General features: G+C 41.1%; 2 non-coding genes across 2 annotated transcripts; both read right to left on the reverse strand.

Annotated features, from left to right (window-relative positions):
- Positions 1-5,297: 5,297 nt before the first annotated feature.
- trnai-aau (transfer RNA isoleucine (anticodon AAU)) lies at positions 5,298-5,371 on the reverse strand. Its single transcript has one exon. It is a non-coding gene; the product is annotated as a tRNA-Ile (tRNA).
- A 558-nt stretch (positions 5,372-5,929) lies between these two features.
- On the reverse strand, positions 5,930-6,000 carry trnag-gcc (transfer RNA glycine (anticodon GCC)). Its single transcript has one exon. It is a non-coding gene; the product is annotated as a tRNA-Gly (tRNA).

Genomic DNA, 6,000 nt, shown 5'->3' on the forward strand with positions numbered 1-6,000 from the left:
ATTATTAACCATATTAATTTTAAGTGCTTAATGCCATTTTTTGACCAGGCACGAATATTCTTAAGTCCATATCTTCGCAAGGGAATCAGTGCGAATTGCAAAACTAATTAAATTAAAACTACTAACTACTAACTAATACTAATTAAAACAAACCAGAAACGTGTTGTTCTGTCTAATGACATTACAAGTGGAAAGATTACAGATTTTAATCGTCTTTAATTTTGTTACGTTATACATTTTAGAAATGTTTCATCCATACAAACACCACAAAACTATTTTCGATTGTATTTCTGAATAGTATGTTACACTTAGTTCACTGTTTTAAATACATCTAATTAAGAAAGTTAGGTGTTAGCATAAACTATTAGCAATCAATAATATTAAATTTAGCACTGTAATAAGCTGTTGCACTTTGCCCCGCATCTTGTAAAAATATATTTTCATTGTTCAAATATACATTAAGTCTGACTATCATATAATAAGTTAAATACAAAACTAAAGAAAAAACGGGGTTAAATATAATTCAAAATATTTTGCTAACAATGTTAACTGTTTATGAATAATAAAATGTATTAACTAAGGAGTAGGATGGCACAGTTGTTAGTATGTTTTTTGTTTTGTTTCTTTTTCATAAATACAACAGTAGTACCTGATGTCTCAGTGGCTTTCAAAATTAAATTATGCATGCAAACCTGTGAACTAGAAAGATAACTAAGATATCCATCCATTTATAATGGTGGCGAAGTGGTTAGCATTGCTATCTTGCAGCACTGGGGTCCTAGGTTCAGTTCCTGCCATCCTGTGTGTGTGGGGTTTACATGTTCTCTCTGGGTTACATGGTTTTTCTCCATATGTGTGATATGACTCCCTCTCGCACTCCAAAACATACTGGTAAGTTAATTGGTTTATGGGAAAACTGGCCCTGGTGTGTGTGTGTTTGTGTCTGTCTGTCCTGTGATGGACTGGCGCTACGTCCAGGGTGTATTCTGCCTTGTGTCCGTTGCTTACTGGGATAGGCTCCAAATCCTCTGTACTGGATAAAGAGATTAGAAATGGATGGAAGTAAAGGCACTGTGTGGATGGAACTATACACAGTGTTAGAAACCCACGATGAAATGGCAGCATCTCACTGAGAATAAAATATTTTATAGTGCTGGCTTAAGGAAACAGCCTTTCCACCTCTCTTGCACATCAGTATCCATACCTAGTTATTTAAACAAATTGCCTCTAATTATAAACATCTTAATATGCTGGCTCTGTGGATCTGCATCAGCTATGTTTGCCCATTCCTTCAATTCATGTGCATCCAACACACAGTTCAATGCCAGCAACTACACATAATCTAAAATACAATCCTTATTTCAGTATCTATGTAAACATATAGTCTGTTAACTTCATCTTCATCAAAAGTATGCCTAACCCCAATAGGAAGTGTTCTTGTTATAAGTGTATTCCTCAGCTTTCCCCAAATTATCTTCTTCTTGCCAACATCTCTAGTCTTTTATCCTGCAATAACTCAGCCAACACTTAAATCTCCAAAAGCTGCTTGTGTTAATTTCTTTAAATCACAAATATCATGTGTAAATACTGGCCATGTAATACTCTGCATTGTGGAATAATAGTTTATTTTAAAGTGAACTAGAGAAATCAAGAAAGGCTTTTTTTCTAGAATCAATAAATGCACATCCTGTTCACTGGGGAAATTAAATCCACACTGAGCAATCTTCAATATGTTCAGAATATGACAGCAAGAATCCTATCAGGGATGCATTACACCTGTTTTCAAGTCCTTGCACTGGTTACCTATCAGATTTCGAGTCAACTTCAAAATCCTTATCCTCCTTATATACTGTCCTACAACTGTTATTATTGATCACCGAATTATTGTACTTGACATGACTTCATTCAGCCTTTCCTGAACGTCTATGACAAGCAGAGAGAGTGCTGTTTCTGGTGCGATCTTTTGCAGCTGACATTTCACTGTTTTAAACGAACAAGAAATTAGATTGCTCATAAATCAGTTATTCTATATAAACACAGCGTAATAGCCCTCCGAAAATCCTCTTTTTCTTGTTCGTTTTAGAGACCTTGATCGAAACTGATTTTAGATGTCAGAAAGGATTTATTTTCTCTGTATTTCCTACATTGCTTTGTCGAGATTTTAACTTTATATCTAACTTTATATCTAGGCTCAGATTTCAACTATAAATCGTACAGTAATTAATAGCAGTAAATACTGATGTTTTGCGCCCTCTTACCACAAAAATATATGTTTTGTAGTTGGGATTAACTTTATTTCGTACGCGTAGCTACTCCAATTTGGACACCGAACAGTTAAAGATGGCGGCAAATCAGACACCCAGAGGGGGGGGGGGGGGGCGTCTTCTCGCCTCCATAACTAAAATGCCAAATAGGAGTGGCTTAAGCGACATACACAGTCGTGTAACTGACAGTTTGAGGTAGCCTATCGTGTAAATTTCGCTTTGTTGCTGATAGGTTAAGCTTTCGAAACTCTGCCCCAAAGTCATGTGACTGATTTTTCGCCCTGTTTCGTTGGTTAAACGCAATAATCACAAGCACCACCATGGTAACTGGGATGTGTAGTTTTTAATTCCGTTTGAATTATAACTGTACGTACTGTCTTCATATTTGGCCAGGGCTTTAAAGAGATGGCGCGCCAAAAAATTTCGATGCCGTCGTCTCCGCTTTAAAGGTACCCCCGTGCTGGAAGAATTTGACCTCGGAACGTTTGCCCAGCGTAGGTATAGTGGACATAAAAACAAGAGTTCGCTGGCATTATATCCTAGAAGACACAGACCGGCACCAGACCGGTAAATGCTTGATGAACTAGGGATTGGACAGTTTCCAAGTGCTTGTACAATCGATGGAAATGTTCAAATAAATGTGCAAAAGAAATAAACAAAATAATCATTTATTTCTTTATCATATTGGCTAGCTAATGTCCTCTCTTTGCTAGTTAGTGGCTGTGTTTCTGCGTTGGGAAGCAACGGGTGACTGTTCTCAGGCGGAAGATGTAAACAGCTTAATTTTCGTGTTAAATCATTTTTAAAAATTAAAATTCATTCTATACAGCAATCACATATTTGGGTACCGTTTCATAAAACTTTCATGCTTAAAATGTTTAGGGAGAAATGGAAGACTGGTGTGTATTTTTTCTTTAAACTATCAAGACCAGCCATACACAGTACAGTTTATGTACATACAGTAATGTTTATGTTCCTAAATTAATATCGTTTATGACCTTCAGATGCGTTATGCTCCTCTTCTTTTTATGCTCATCTACTAAAATTTCCCTTTAGTGGTAAAATTCCATATAAATATTCAAAACTAAGCGGATTGAAATGTGCACAGTAAAGACATTAAATGATTAAATCTTTTCACTACCAACCAATGCACCACGAGTGCCCCTGTCGGTCATTTTGGCCAGCTAATCACTTACCGCGGTGCCCTACGATGCCCTGCGGGTTGGTTACTGTACCACGGGTTTTTGCCGCTCATTTTGAATGGCTGCATCTGTAGGTTGTCTCTCGCAGTGTTCAGGAATTGCATTCCGAAACTGAGTCAGATCAAAAGTTGTAAGAAAAGCACCTATGGTGTCGGTTCTAACAGCTTTATTGATTCGATGTTAAAGGCCGGAAATGGGGCACAAGACACGCGACCGCAAAAAGCGTCGCCATCTGCTTCCAGCTGCAAAATGCCGTTTGTGGACGCTGAAGCATTTGAACTTGAACTTTATTGCCATATGTAACCGGTACTGGTACAATGGAATTCTTACTTACAGAAGGTCTCTCGATTGTAAAACAAGTGTAAAAAACAAGACAAAGTGCAAACAGTGCATCAAGACAATGTACAAACAAACAATAGACAATGTGCAAGTAAACATGTAGACATTTCTTTCCAAGGCAGCGGGTACAAGCGATCTCGCGTTTTAAAACCACCAGGAAAAGCAGAAAGGCACTTTTCCTTGCTTGCGCCGGCACACGACGACGTGAGGAGGACACCGTAGTCGGCAGGATTCGAACCTGCGCGGGGAGACCCCAATGGATTTCTAGTCCATCGCCTTAAACACTCGGCCACAACTACAGCGAGCACCGCTGTTGTTGCGTTCTTGCTACAATCTCACATGGATCGCGAGGCGGCGGCGGAAACCTTTTTCAAAGTCGATCTCCATTAAAAAAAAAACCTTTCCAAAATACAAGCCTTGCAGACAGACACGCCTCAGAGGAATTAAGGGTTGCTTCATGTGGGAATGATATAGTCTCCCCGTCCGGACAGGAAAATGGCACTTTGTTAGACCCAAAAAAACAATCAACAACAGACAAATGTCTACAAGCATTTTAGAAGCCGCACTTGAAATAGCTCTTACATTCGTGTTAGACGCAGGAATCGCCTTTTTATTGACCCTCTTACGAACGCCATGGAAAGCAAAACAAAGCAAAGCAGAGCAGAACAAAACGAACAAAATAAAACCCTCACGTCCTGCACTTGAATATAATGCCGTTACGTGCCGAAGCGGTATTGGACGTCATCCTAGCACTGCAACCCGGGGCGTACGGTATATGGGAACGAGCACACGTCACGAATCGTCTCTAATCACTCCCTGCACTGTAAGGCGCCTTGAAGCGTGCACCCTCAACATTCATCTTTGCGCATCTGTGAAAGGTAAACTCTTGAGCAAACTCTGAACCAGACGCTCAAACTCCAGCTAGGATTAGGGGTAGCATTCCCACGCTACTTGAACACTTTGTTTACGCTCAGTTCTGGATTTTGGGAACTTTAGGACGAGTGGGACTTTTCTCCTATCTGTCAATTCGTTTTGTTTTGGAGACTCTTGGCTGTCTGTGTTGTACAGTGCAGCGTGAAGAAAACGTTTTCGAAAACTGTGCCGGCTCAAAAGTTGTAAGAAATCCTCTCCAGCTCTTTTAAGTCTCTTCAGTTTTGTCATTTAAAGTGAAACTAGATGTATAACTGGAGCCTCACTTATGCAAATGGTGAGGCTCCAGTTCGACATCTAGTTTCACTTTATATGACAGAAGTACGTCAGACTGCGCCGGACTGGGGGATCACTTCCGGTTATTTTTACCATCTTAAACATTTGAAATCCTCCCCTAGGCAATTGTGACACTTCATCTTGGCTCCACCTAGGACACTCTTCAATCTTCCATCACTTCTCTCTTCTCCCGCAACACTCTCGTCTGTCGGCAGTATGTGGCGTCTTTGCAAAACCACCGATCTCACCACAGTAACGGGTTTTGGCAAGAGCGGAGGAGACTGCCTGGCCCGAACGGGGATCGAACCCGCGCCCTTGGCGTTATTAGCACCACGCTCTAACCAACTGAGCTAACAGGCCTCGTGCCCGCTGTCTTCGCTGTGCTGCAAAAAATGGAATTGAGAGAAATTTCTTTTGTCCTTCTTTGAATAGAAAGCCCTGCGATTCAGTGTACGGGCTTTCTCGTGCTGTTTAATGGTTCTTGTATCCCAAATCCTACACTGGCCTGAAGTGCCCCCCCATTTCACAGCATTTTTCAGCTGATTTCAAATGTACCTAAAGGAGAAGCATTATTGAAGACCATCAATTACCAAGAGCTTTTGTCAAAGGTTTTGGTGGTCACTTTTAATGACCACAGAGAGCTATGACCTCGGATTTACATCTCATCCAAAAGACGGCGCCTTTTTACCTCACAGCGTCTCCGTCACTATACTGGGGCATTGGGACCCGCACAGACCTCAGGGTGAGTGCCCCACCGCTGGCTCCATTAACACCGCTTCCAGCTGTAAGCTTTGCTTTTCCCTGTAGGTCACCCTCATCCGGGTACTGACCTGGCTCACAGCTTCTAAGCTTCAGAGGGTTTTCAGTTGCGAGTTGAAAGGGGATGCAAGTGATGGAGCCGCTCGCTGCAAAAGCCACTGCATTGGCCGGGAATCGAACCCGGGCCTCCCGCGTGGCAGGCGAGAATTCTACCACTGAACCACCAATGC

The sequence above is a fragment of the Atractosteus spatula genome (genome assembly GCF_055471065.1).
Source record: "Atractosteus spatula isolate fAtrSpa1 chromosome 17 unlocalized genomic scaffold, fAtrSpa1.hap1 SUPER_17_unloc_3, whole genome shotgun sequence".
Classification (NCBI taxonomy): Eukaryota; Metazoa; Chordata; class Actinopteri; order Semionotiformes; family Lepisosteidae; genus Atractosteus; species Atractosteus spatula.